Raw genomic sequence first — 12,555 nt, 5'->3', positions numbered from 1 at the left:
GACAAGAGTAGGAAGATAATGAACGAAAGAATGAATGGAGGAGAGCTTGGGGACTAGAGAGTTAACTGTGATGGAAAAGAAAAGGAAAAGAAAGAGAAAATAATGAATGAAAACAAGGAGATAGAAAAGTGAAAGAAAGGGAGAATAGATGGAGATGTGTAGGTAGACAGGAAATGAAAGTGGGATAGAGAAAGGAAATGAGTAAAGGAAGAATGGAGGGAAGAATCGAGAGAGAAATGGAGTTAATTGGACGATGGCAGCTTAATGATACCTCCATACCTTCATTATATCTCCATACCTGCTATTGTACCTCCATATCTTCATCCACTATTGTTAGGGAGAGGATTCTCTTCAGTGACCCGAGGCGAGCATATCAATTGCCGTGATTGAGGGTGGTAAAGAAGGGGCTGGAGGAACATCATTGGAGAGACCAAGGCTATTATTATTCCTGTCGTGTCGTTTAGTAGTGAGAAAGATGAAGTTTTGAGCATTGTGACTTTTAAGAACTGTGTACATGTTGCTGTCTTTCTTTTTCGTATGACGTTATCGTGTTGAAGTTATGTGACATGATTGAGTGTTGGTGGCAAGTGCATCATATTGTTTGTACTAGATAATAATGTTAACAAAGGGAATAGGAAGAAGATGAAGTAGATAAAGATGATTAGGATGAAAACAACAACAACAACAACAATAACAACAACGACAACAACACCAAAGACAAGGATGACAAACCAGTAACAAGAAGACAAACACACATTACCAAACACACCAAAAAAATCGTGTATTAATAGAAGTAGAAAGTAAAAGGCAGAAACATCAAATGTAGAATGATATAAGGAGGGAAGCAAGACATCAAAGATAGACGAGCTAAGAAAAAGAAGGATAAAAAAGAAAAACAAACGGTCATATCCCTTCCCTTCTTCCTTCCTGTACCGTTAGGGGTCAAGGTGATGGAGAGAGAGAGAGAGAGAGAGAGAGAGAGAGAGAGAGAGAGAGAGAGAGAGAGAGAGAGCATGGGAAGTGAGAACGGTATGCAAAAGTCCCCTCAGAGTGATTAATGGTGCACAACTGGCGGGCGAGAAGGAGAAAGCTACGAGCCTTGTCCTCAGTATCTTGAAACGCCCACACACACACACACACACACACACACACACACACACACACACACACACACACACACACACACACACACACACACACACACACACACACACACCATGACCACTGAGATGTCGTTTTTTTTACTCGATAATGTCAGGTTCGTTACGTTAGACATGTTAAGGATGACTCTCTCTCTCTCTCTCTCTCTCTCTCTCTCTCTCTCTCTCTCTCTCTCTCTCTCTCTCTCTCTCTCTCTCTCTCTCTCTCTCTCTCTCTCTCGCCACACCCCGCCCACTACTCCACACACACACACACACACACACACACACACACACACACACACACACACAGTTAGTTTAAAAGTAACTAACGGTATTATATGACATTATAGACATTAGACGAAAGAAGCTTATAATACATACATACAGTCCAGCTCCTGACTTGTAAAATGATTAAAGCACTTGGATCATGTTGCGGTGAAGGCACTACAAATTTTTGACTGTATATACCATTTGTAATCTAGTTTTTATGTTAAAGTGTAGGAATTTCTGAATGGAGACTTTACTTGATGACAAAAAGTAAGCTGATATTTTTTTTTTTTTTTCAGGAAGGTGTGGAAAATAGCTGGCCGGCGCTACTGTCCCGCTCCTCACCTGAACACCTGAGTCACTCCGCGCTATGAATCAGCAAGCCACGAGCGTCACCTGCACTTATTACAGGTGAGTCATGTCTTCACTCATGGGGAACTTGGAGGTGTCAGGTAAACAAAAGGAAAAGTGCTCTCTCTCTCTCTCTCTCTCTCTCTCTCTCTCTCTCTCTCTCTCTCTCTCTCTCTCTCTCTCTCTCTCTCTCTCTCTCTCTCTCTCTCTCTAGGACTAATTGAATTATAGGTATACATGAATGACTTAAGAAATGTATCGATGTGTGAGACAGTTGTATGATCTAATGGGTCAGTCTATAGTTGAATTTAGGGAAGTCAAACGTTCGCTACCCTTATTTTGTTGACTGTGTGGGTAATATTTGTACACGGGGCGGCAGAGAGGTATGGCAATTGATAAAACAAATATCCTGTCATAGCTTGATGAAAGATAAGAGACCTTTACGTAACTAGTTTCTCACTGTGGCTAAGAAATGGTGCACTTTTTATTTTCTTATTTCCGCTAATACTAACTACATCTCGCCCACCATAACATCACTATCATGTTTCTTTTACTATAAAAAAACGACTTAAATGTGTTACTCAATTACTGCAACTAAAAATACACACACACACACACACACACACACACACACACACACACACACACACACACACACACACACACACACACACGTGCTAGGTTAGTGGTAACGACCTTGCCCATTATTTGGTATGCTAAGGTCTTCGCCCATATCAAGTTGCCAATGTTTTCACTGGTGTTACGATCTTGATACAGTGTCTGGAGTGTTGATGGTGAAAGCCTTGCTCTTATCCCTTGTGTGAAGGAACGTAATAGAGAGTGATCTCAATTCTGACACGTTATTCTCAAGACATAGTGGAAAAAATTAATTCAGGTACAGTCACATGTAAGGAGATTATTTTTTTTTCCGCAGTCCATCAGGAGATTGCCTGCCGTCTGGGTGTTCCTGTGTCGTCGGTAACTATGAAATCAGTGTTCTGTGTGTGTATTATTAGGATTTGTTTTGTATTTTCCGTTCTTTCTTATATAAATTATGGGCTTTATAAAAAAAATTAAGTTATGCTGTAATATACTTTTCTCTTCTTAGTCTAGATAATATATATATATATATATATATATATATATATATATATATATATATATATATATATATATATATATATATATATATATATATATATATATATATATATATATATATATATATATATATATATATATATATATATATATATATATATATATATATATACATCGCATTGTTAGATCTTTGGAATATTAACTAAGAGGAAGAGTGAACGACCCCCGCGGATAAGGAAGAGTCTGATCTGAACTCTCATCACAGCGGTACAGGGGAAGCATCTCAAGCCATCTCTTCCCTGGGGCACCCTTGGCCACGCAGCACGGGTCAGTGGGTCGAATCCTTCCCTATTACTTTTCCCTCTTGAGCTCCTCCCTTCATGCTGTAGAAGCTTCACCCCCTCCCGAGGAACTTCCTCTTTAGCCTCATTTCACTCTCCCATCCCACCCTTCCCATCAGCTTTCTCTGACCCAGCTTCTCCCAACCTATTTTCTTCCCACTGGCTCCACCTACCACATAATGCTATAGCTCCTCCTACCTTATTTACCTCCAGGCTCCTCCTCTTCATCTGTATCCTCACCACAACCACGCTAATGACGATCCACCCTTCACCTGGCATGAAAACACGTTTGGTTGAGAGCTCCTACGTATGGAAGAGCTGGAATTGTCATGAGATGTCTCGTAGCTCGTGTGGAAAGAGTAGTTTTGCTGGATGGGATCACTGCTGTGCTGCCTCCAACTCGTCACCGGCTGATAGTGTACGTAGGCTCCGTGGATCGCTGTGTGGGTCAGTAGGATACTTCCCGACTTGATATGCAGTAGGTATCGTCTCTGTCTGGCTCCCTCATTCCTGTAAGCTATGTTTGTAATTACAGAAAGCGTAAAACCAGGCCGAGGAAATCAAAATAGTCTTCCATGATGAGTGTATCCATTGTTCCACTTTGTTTCGTTTGTCTATTTTTTCCTCCCTCTCCTTATTGTGTTGTGTAGTGTCGTCGTTGTCTACGCGGTGACGAATTACAGGGTGTTTTCTTTCACGCTGCGGCTTCTGTTCTTCTGGAGGTGAATAAGTACGGAAGTTGTGGCCTTGATGCCTGGCAGTAGCGAGGGACGGAGGGCTAGCAAAGAGAGAGAGAGAGAGTGATGATATGAATAAAATTAGTCGATATCAAGGAATCTTTATATAATCTAATGTCGCATGTAGCTCTGCGTTGAGTCACTACACGGAAAGTTACAGATACCTCACCTTGTATATACTTTTCTTTTTTTTTTCCGGTAACAATTTTGATCCCTTGAACGCAGCCACACTAGACGGACGGAATGAATGAAGAGCCAACTTACTCAACACGCAAGGACAAAACTGAACGGCCTTGTAGCAAAAACTCATCAAATCTGTGTAAAAACCTGAACTTTCTCACTCGCGGCACAAAAGGAAAAGCAGCAAGACAAAACCGGTTTGACTGGATGGCCATGGATGGTTCGGGAGAGGCGAAATTTTTGCATGACCTGAGTGACGTGTGTGTGTGTGTGTGTGTGTGTGTGTGTGTGTGTGTGTGTGCGTGTGACGTTGTGTGTGATAGGATGTGGTGGGGTGGCTATAAGTCTTCTCTGCATGCCATCAGTGGTGTGTGTGTGTGTGTGTTTCTGTGTGGCGGGGTATATTGGGATGGGTATAAATTTTCTCTGCATGATTTGAGTGTGTGTGTGTGTGTGTGTGTGTGTGTGTGTGTGTGTGTGTGTGTGTTTGTTTATGACGAGGCGGTTTTAGGTCCCCTCTGCACGTTTATATTTCTGCCAAACAAGCGGGAATGAATTAAGTAAAGCGTCTACTAACTTGAAATATCGATTTGTGAAACTGTTATATTAGAAAGAAAATTTTGATCTCTTTATTTCCAGTCATTTTTCTTCTCTTTTATTTCAATTTCTAATCTTTTTTTAATGCTTAATTTCTTTACAGACAAAATATAGAGTTTTTATTGTTTATTTGTACTGAGTTTGCCTGTTATTTTAGTCTTATTAAACGACCCATTTCAGGTACAGCTTACTATAATAATTTTCTAAGTCTTTATTTCTCACGTGTTCAGTATTTGCTTTTTAAAATTACAAAAACCTTTAAGAAAAATCCATTACTTTTATTTTCCAAGCGGTGTTAAGCGGCGCACACACACACACACACACACACACACACACACACACACACACACACACACACACACACACACACACACACACACACACACACACACACACACACACACACACACACACACACCAGCTGCTTCACTGTGGCTAGTTAGAGTCAGCGCATCGACGTAGTGAGGACCAACGAGCGGGAGGTAATTAGCGTCTAGAACCGGTCCAGCGCTGGCGGGTGGGTGGATGGGTGGGTGTTCCGTGTACCCGGCGTGTGCTGGGCCAGGTGTGAGAGGTGTGACCCGCTCCCACGAACGTAACCTCCAAGCCACCCTCACTTGCGCCGTCGTTTCTTCTTCCTCTTCCTCTTCCTGCTCTATTTTTTTCCTTCTCTTTTTTTTCTGTTTAAGTAGTTTGTTCCTTTTTTAGATATAGTTTTCCTGTTTTTTTTCTTCTTTCTGCCTCTTTCTATGTCTGTTTCCTGTTCAGATTCGGTTCTCCTGGCATTTATTTTCCTTTCTATCTCTTTCTCTACTTCTTTTCTCTCCTCGCTCTATTTTTTTCTTCTTTCTTCTGTTAATGTAGTTTGTTTTCCATTTTAGATTAAGTTTCCTTGGTATTTTTCTGTTTTTTTGTCTTTTCTCTGCCTCTCGTTCTCTTTCTTCTCTACTTTCTACCTCTTTTCTGTTTATGAAGCTTGTTTCCCATTCAGATTTGGTTTTCCTGTTATTTTTTTGCTCTTTCTCTTTCTCTGTATTTCTGTCTGTCTCCCGGTTGCCTCTCTTCTCCCTTTCGTTGTCCACCCACCTGTCCTCCTCTGTTATCGCTTTCATCTTCATCGTTGTGTCCCCTTTTGTTCCTCCCTTCTCCCTCTCTCAACTCTTTGCTTGTCCCTCTGTGTTCTTTCCCTCCTCCGCTTCCCTCTCTGCTGCCATCCCTCCTTTCCTCCGTCGCCTCGTTGCTTTCCTCCTCCGACTTACGCTTTTATCATTTCTTGCATTCTCGTGTATCTATCTGTCTGCACTTCCTTTTCACTTACATGTTAGATTGTGCATTAGTTTTTGTTTTGTTTTTTCTCTCTACTTAGCTGGTAATGCCGCACTGATTCTCTCTCTCTCTCTCTCTCTCTCTCTCTCTCTCTCTCTCTCTCTCTCTCTCTCTCTCTCTCTCTCTCTCTCTCTCTCTCTCTCTGGTTCATTTCTGCATCCTGAAGCGTTGCATCCACATTGATATTGTTAGGGCAATAAAAATTCTTCTTCTGGTGTGTGTGTGTGTGTGTGTGTGTGTGTGTGTGTGTGTGTGTGTGTGTGTGTGTGTGTGTGTGTGTGTGTGTGTGTGTGTGTGTGCCGCGCGTGTGTGCCTGTGCTTTAACGTTTGTGTATGAGTGTCTTTGTCTGTGTTTCCATCAGAGAGAGAGAGAGAGAGAGAGAGAGACGGAGAGACGAGGGGGGGGGGAGAAATTGATGATTTGGGGAAATTACACACTGCAGCAAACACACACACACACACACACACACACACACACACACACACACACACACACACACACACACACACACACACACACTATAATCTCAAGCGTGTTATGAGTCATGGGGTAATACACAACGGGTGACCTTGCCATGTTCTATAGGTTTCCGCTCACCTCACCGCCCCTCCTCTCCTCTCCTCTCCTCTCCTCTCCTCTCCTCTCCTCTCCTCTCCTCTCCTCTCCTCTCCTCTCCTCTCCTCTCCTCTCCTCTCCTTTCCTTCCTACCTGAACCTTAACATTTCTCCTCAACTCTCCCTTAGCTCCCTCCTTTCTCTATTCTTTCATTTTCTCCTTTTCCTTCCTCTTTTGTCTTTTTGTTTTCCTTTGTTCTTGTTCCTTTTAGCGCCTTAGCAGCAAAAGCGATGATAACAACAGTAGCAACAATAACAACAATAACAACTTACTACTACTTTTACTACTGGTAGCATTGATCAATGTTTTTTTCTTTATTTTTTTACCTATCTACTTCAATCATTTGTACGTGTGTACCTATCTGTGTATGTCTGCGTCTGTCTGCTCTTCTGTCTGTTGATATTTCGTTCATTTGCAGGGCATAAACACATAAGCTTGTGCAATTTGCAATGCGTTCACGTCTGCAAGTGGAAAGTGTTCTCGAAAATCTGAATTCTAGACACAATTACGTTTTCGTGGTAAGCCTCCGTGTGTTGTTCCGCAAGATCTCTCGTTGCTTGAAGGGGAGGGAGTGATGCGTGCAAAAAAAACCCGCACAGCTCTCATTTGAACATCTTTTCTTTAATTATACTCCTTCTCCTTTTTATACTTTAGTACTCGTCGCAAATTTTTTTCTTAACTCAGTCGAATGAAACCGTAGCCTTAAGAGAAATACATAGGATAGTCAGGGAAAAGGTTCCTCTCTATCCACTGGCTTAACCTAACCTAAGAAAACCTAACCTTAGCATGATTTATCTTGCGCTAACTTAACCTTACCTGATCTAGCTTCACCTCACTTTACCTCACTTTACCTTGTCTTGTTTTAAGCTATTTCATCTTATCATCTTATCTTTTCTATCTTACCTTACCTTACCTTACCTTACCTTACCCTAACTTACCCTAACCTAATCTAACCTAATATCTTACTCTTCCTTCTTTCTTATTCTCTCATACGTCGTCTTGAATAACGAAATTGAATGTGTACCTCCAGTTAGCAATAGTATCTAAAACCAAAGGAATGGATTTAGAAAAGAAAGTAAGGTGTGTGTGTGTGTGTGTGTGTGTGTGTGTGTGTGTGTGTGTGTGTGTGTGTGTGTGTGTGTGTGTGTGTGTGTAGTGCAATGTGGCATTTATCATATTCTATCCTGACACTTCAAATTTTTCTCTCCTTCCACATTTCCATCACGTTCCATTGTTTAGCCACATCCAACCTGTCCACAACACCAATCATAAACAGACAACGAAAACCAAATTACCACACAGACAGAGACGAGACATAGCATAAAGATCGCACAATTCATGGCACTGAATCAGAATAAACAAACTATAGACAGAGACATGAAGAGAGAGAAAGTTGCGAGAGAGTTGCGAGAGATTCCTGTCCCGTAATGGAGTAAGGGATGGCTGCCAGTGATGATGGGTATGATAAGTGTTGCTTGCCCTTAGCGGAACAGTGAGGAGGAAGAGAAACTATGCAGGTCACATGGTACACTTGGGAAATAAATTGAGTAGATCTTTTAATTGTACTCCCTGTCTTGCCCCTTTCTCACTACCTGTTTCTTGTGTATCCATCTCTCTCTTTTACTTTTCTCGTGCCATAGCAAGAAAGTGATTTGGGGTGAATAAGTGAACGAAAAGAGAGAACGACTAAAGGGAAACACCAACAGTAGTCTTCATAGTCGTGACGAGGCTGTGTGTAGTGACTATGATACGTGTGATGATCTTGTTTCCATTATTTGAAGTGGAAAAAAAGACATTCAGAGGAAGGAAAAATAAATTGAAAAGAGTAATAGCAGTACCCTTGGTTGTTACTGAGTATTTGTGGCGACTATACTGTTTGATGGACTAGTTTGCAATAGTTATAGAAAAAAAAAATTAAAACAAGAAAGAATTGAAAGGAAAAAATAAGTACCAAGACTCTTAATAACTGTAAGGAAACTAGTAATCCAGTGGGGCTTTTTGTTACCCTTGGCCAGTCTTTCCTCTTGCTTAAAAAAAAGAAAAAGAAAACTCCTCTTAATCGTTACTGCCTGTTAGAAATTAGTATACTATTATTTTACCAATTATTTCATTCTATATTAATTTATTTTGCATTACTTTGTACTATATAAGGATGTTCAGGTCTATAGGGAGGTAGAACACTGCAGCATTTCTTCCTTCACGCCCCACCGAGTCCTGAAGATGAGGCTCCGTGGGGTGTCGAGGCGGTGACGGTGACGAAGGGGCGACGATGCAGGTCATTAACAAGTCTCTCTCTCTCTCTCTCTCTCTCTCTCTCTCTCTCTCTCTCTCTCTCTCTCTCTCTCTCTCTCTCTCTCTCTCTCCTTCCGTACTCATCACGCCATCCAACCCACTCCTCCTCCTCCTCCTCCTCCTCCTCCTCCTCCTCCTCCTCCTCCTCCTCCTCCTCCTCCTCCTCCTCCTCCTCCAACTCAGGCCTGTGGGAAGTGTTTAAGAACGTAATTAATCTCACCTGACGTCCTACATTTTTTTTCTCTTTTTCTTAGCTTTTTTATGAACTTGATATGTTTATTTTGGCTATTTTCTACTTCCTTTGGTTTAGCTTCGTGTTTTCCTCGTTGTCTATTTAAATGTCTACTTGCTACGCTAAAGAAAATAGTTAGAAAACCCAAAAACTTGTGAGCAGGAGTAGATGAAATAGATGCATTAAGAGGCTACATTAAAACAAGTGGACAAAATAATGCGTAGATTACTGTTTTATGTTTTAATCTCTTCAGTACTGGGACGCATTTTTACCATGAGTTTGTGTGTGTGTGTGTGTGTGTGTGTGTGTGTGTGTGTGTGTGTGTGTGTGTGTGTGTGTGTGTGATTAGACGATTTCATTTACATTAGGAAGGATTTATGGAGGTCAGAAGATTAATGGCCAGAGTCTTCACTATTTTAATCCCCATTTAAGTTTCTGAAGGTGTTTAAAATCTCCAAAAAAGTAAGCGGAATAAATATGGAAATGTGTTTTGGTACTGAAGAGGTTAAGGTCAAGACAAAGGCTGGCAATATCCATAATAAAAAAAAATATAAAATAAATCAGTTGTCCCCAGCAGTATAGTAATTTTTAACCATTTTCATTCACACGAATCATGTTTTTATGCATGAATGTTGCTATGTGACTGACGTTTTCTTTTATTTTATCCACTAACCTGTACACAATTGTCATTCCTTTTGTTTTTGGAGCATGTTTGATAGGTTTTCTCTTGTATTCATCAATGTATAACAATATGACTAATAGATTATCTTATTTTATCTTATCTTATGTCTGTATGTGTGTCTTTGCATGTGTGTTTGTCTTGCCTATTTGTTTGTGTCTATGTGTTATCTCTCTCTCTCTCTCTCTCTCTCTCTCTCTCTCTCTCTCTCTCTCTCTCTCTCTCTCTCTCTCTCTCTCTCTCTCTCTCTCTCTCTCTCTCGTGTGTGTGTATGTTTTTGTGTTGTGTGTGTGTGTGTGTGTGTGTGTGTGTGTGTGTGTGTGTGTGTGTGTGTGTGTGTGTGTGTGCGCGCGCGCGCGTCGGGGGCTCTTTATCCTGTTCACTGTATCCATGCAATTGCTAAAGACTGAGACTATTTTCCTTTCCAGTTGTTTCACCAGTATTCTCGTAAAACTATCCACTTTTGTTTGTGAAGAGCAGCTCCACGTTTCGCTTATTTCCTTCCTTTTCCGCCTTCACAACTACATGTATCTTGGCACAGAGTTATTACTTGAATTGCCGCTATGCCTTTGTTGTCTCGACTTATCATTTTTATATAACGACGACAGAAAGACTAAAAGAATATATATAATGAGTTATTTTTTTCTTTTCTTCAACGCTTTAAGGCTGTCATGAGGTTAAATTAGTTAGCACGGTTTTCTCTTTTTCCCTCATTGGTGGTGTGGATTCCTTGGTAAACTACCTCTAAAATCGTAGAAAATATTTGTGAAACCTTGAATGGTCTCCACTAAAATTTGTTCTATTTTCAAACGCGTTTGTTCTAATTTGAGAGGTCACAAAGATAAATAGTACGGTTTCCATGCTCTTTGCATTAGTTTTTGTTATACTATCAATTGAACCATTCTTTAAAACCTTGATAACTTTAGATATAGTCTGTTGTCACGAGAATCAGGAAAGTATCCTTGAAAGATCCAATACCTTCTACTGTAGTTTCTTATCACTAGGGTCATGGAAACACCTTCAACACCACAATAACTTCCTGTAGAGTCTGTTGAAATAGTTGAGAAACCTTTGAAAATGTAGTCCTTAATTCCTATTGATAACTCTTGCAGCTTCAAAGAAGCCCAAATCTTCCCTTAATATATTGTTGGATTTTTATAGAATACGGTTTAACTAAAAGCTTTTCCGATAATTGTTGATTTTCACTCGTTTTGATTCACATTCTACTTCGCTAATCCTCAGTAATATTAGATACCTAACTGTCAGATTTCAGGGCAACTTTAAAACACCATGCGTCATACAAAGTTTAATAAAAGGCAGGACAGGCACGCTGTAAACGGTCTCCATGGTTTCTTTACTCTTTCCAAGCTCAAGATCGCTGGAGAGGAGAGACTGTATTGCCGTGATTCTCAGTCTTCTTCCCGTAGCATAACCACTCAGACCCATAAGACCATTTATCAGTGCTGCCATTAATCTGACATTGAATATGGAGTCGTAACATATTAAGACTATTTTGGTTAATTCAATATACAATAATACTACTGTGGGTAGTCAACGTAATGCGTATTGTTACGTTCACACTAACTACCACTTTGTTCAGCGGGTTCCTCAGTTACCGTATTGTTAGTAGTGAGTTATTAAGGAGTTTCATAAGATTAGATATATTTATGGATGAGGATGATAGGAGGAAATACGTAGATATATTTCATACATGGAACTGCCACGTGTTGGCCTGATAGTTTCTTACACCTTCCCTTATTTTCTGAAGTTTTAAGGTCCTCAATTCTAAGTCCTGGAATTTATTGGGTTTCTTCTAATTGGCGTTTAATACGATAGAAGTGAGTACAGAACATTATACTTACTTCACTTCTTAGTCTGACTACCTCTGTACTGGCAATATATGGTACTCGTAGTCTCCAGCAGTCGCCAGTAGTCTCCAGCCACGTAGGGAAGGTAATGGTGGTGGTGCTGCTGCCTGGGTACTTCTCTCGAGGCTTGTGAAATATAGATTTATTGCTTTTCAAATTGTTACTTTTATTGTTTGCTATAAAGTAGAGAGAGAGAGAGAGAGAGAGAGAATACTATACCTTTTTTTTTACCTTATTCTCTCCATTGGTTTGTGGTGGTTCATTAAGGGGAAGGGAAGGGGGGGCTCCTATAATTAATCGTCACACACAGATGGGGAGGAGACAACGTTCATAGACGCCCCTGAACCCCGTTATTGATGCATTCCTCTATTCATTTCCTCTATTTTACCTAGTTACTTATTTACTATTCCTGTCCACCAAGTGTCACCCGCATGGAGTACTTCATAAGCTTTAGTTTTGAGTGGGAGAAATGTTCTTTGTAAAATGGACCGTGGGAGAAGAGAGAAAGAGAGTCCGCAAACTTGAACTGCAGAAAAGAAAATTAATCCTGAACGGGTCTAGGGAGTCATTTTTGGTCAGTATCTAAATTGATCATCTTTAATCCTTAGGCCCATATTTATTGTCAAAGGCCACAGAGATAATTAGCTAGGTTTCCAAGTGCCTATTTCTGTTAATGATATAGAAATGCTGTTAATCTATCACTAGAACCATCAAAAACATCCTTAAAAACCCGTGTCACTTGATATAAAGCCTTTTAAATGTAGTACTGTTGTGTGGAGGTGTTTTAGAATATTATAGTCTAGCGTAAACATGCTTAATATAATCT

The 12,555-nt window shown here is 40.4% G+C and overlaps 1 long non-coding RNA gene across 1 annotated transcript in view; it reads left to right on the top strand.

The window, feature by feature from the left end:
* The window catches only part of LOC123504099, a 279,550-nt gene that overhangs the window by 253,677 nt on the left and 13,318 nt on the right, over positions 1 to 12,555 (top strand). The window contains exon 7 of the long non-coding RNA XR_006674703.1: positions 1,709 to 1,820. This is a non-coding gene — a long non-coding RNA (uncharacterized LOC123504099). The remainder of the gene's footprint in view (positions 1 to 1,708; positions 1,821 to 12,555) is intronic.

The sequence above is a fragment of the Portunus trituberculatus genome, chromosome 15 (assembly GCF_017591435.1).
Source record: "Portunus trituberculatus isolate SZX2019 chromosome 15, ASM1759143v1, whole genome shotgun sequence".
Classification (NCBI taxonomy): domain Eukaryota; kingdom Metazoa; phylum Arthropoda; class Malacostraca; order Decapoda; family Portunidae; genus Portunus; species Portunus trituberculatus.
This window is presented reverse-complemented; position numbering and strand designations above follow the sequence as displayed.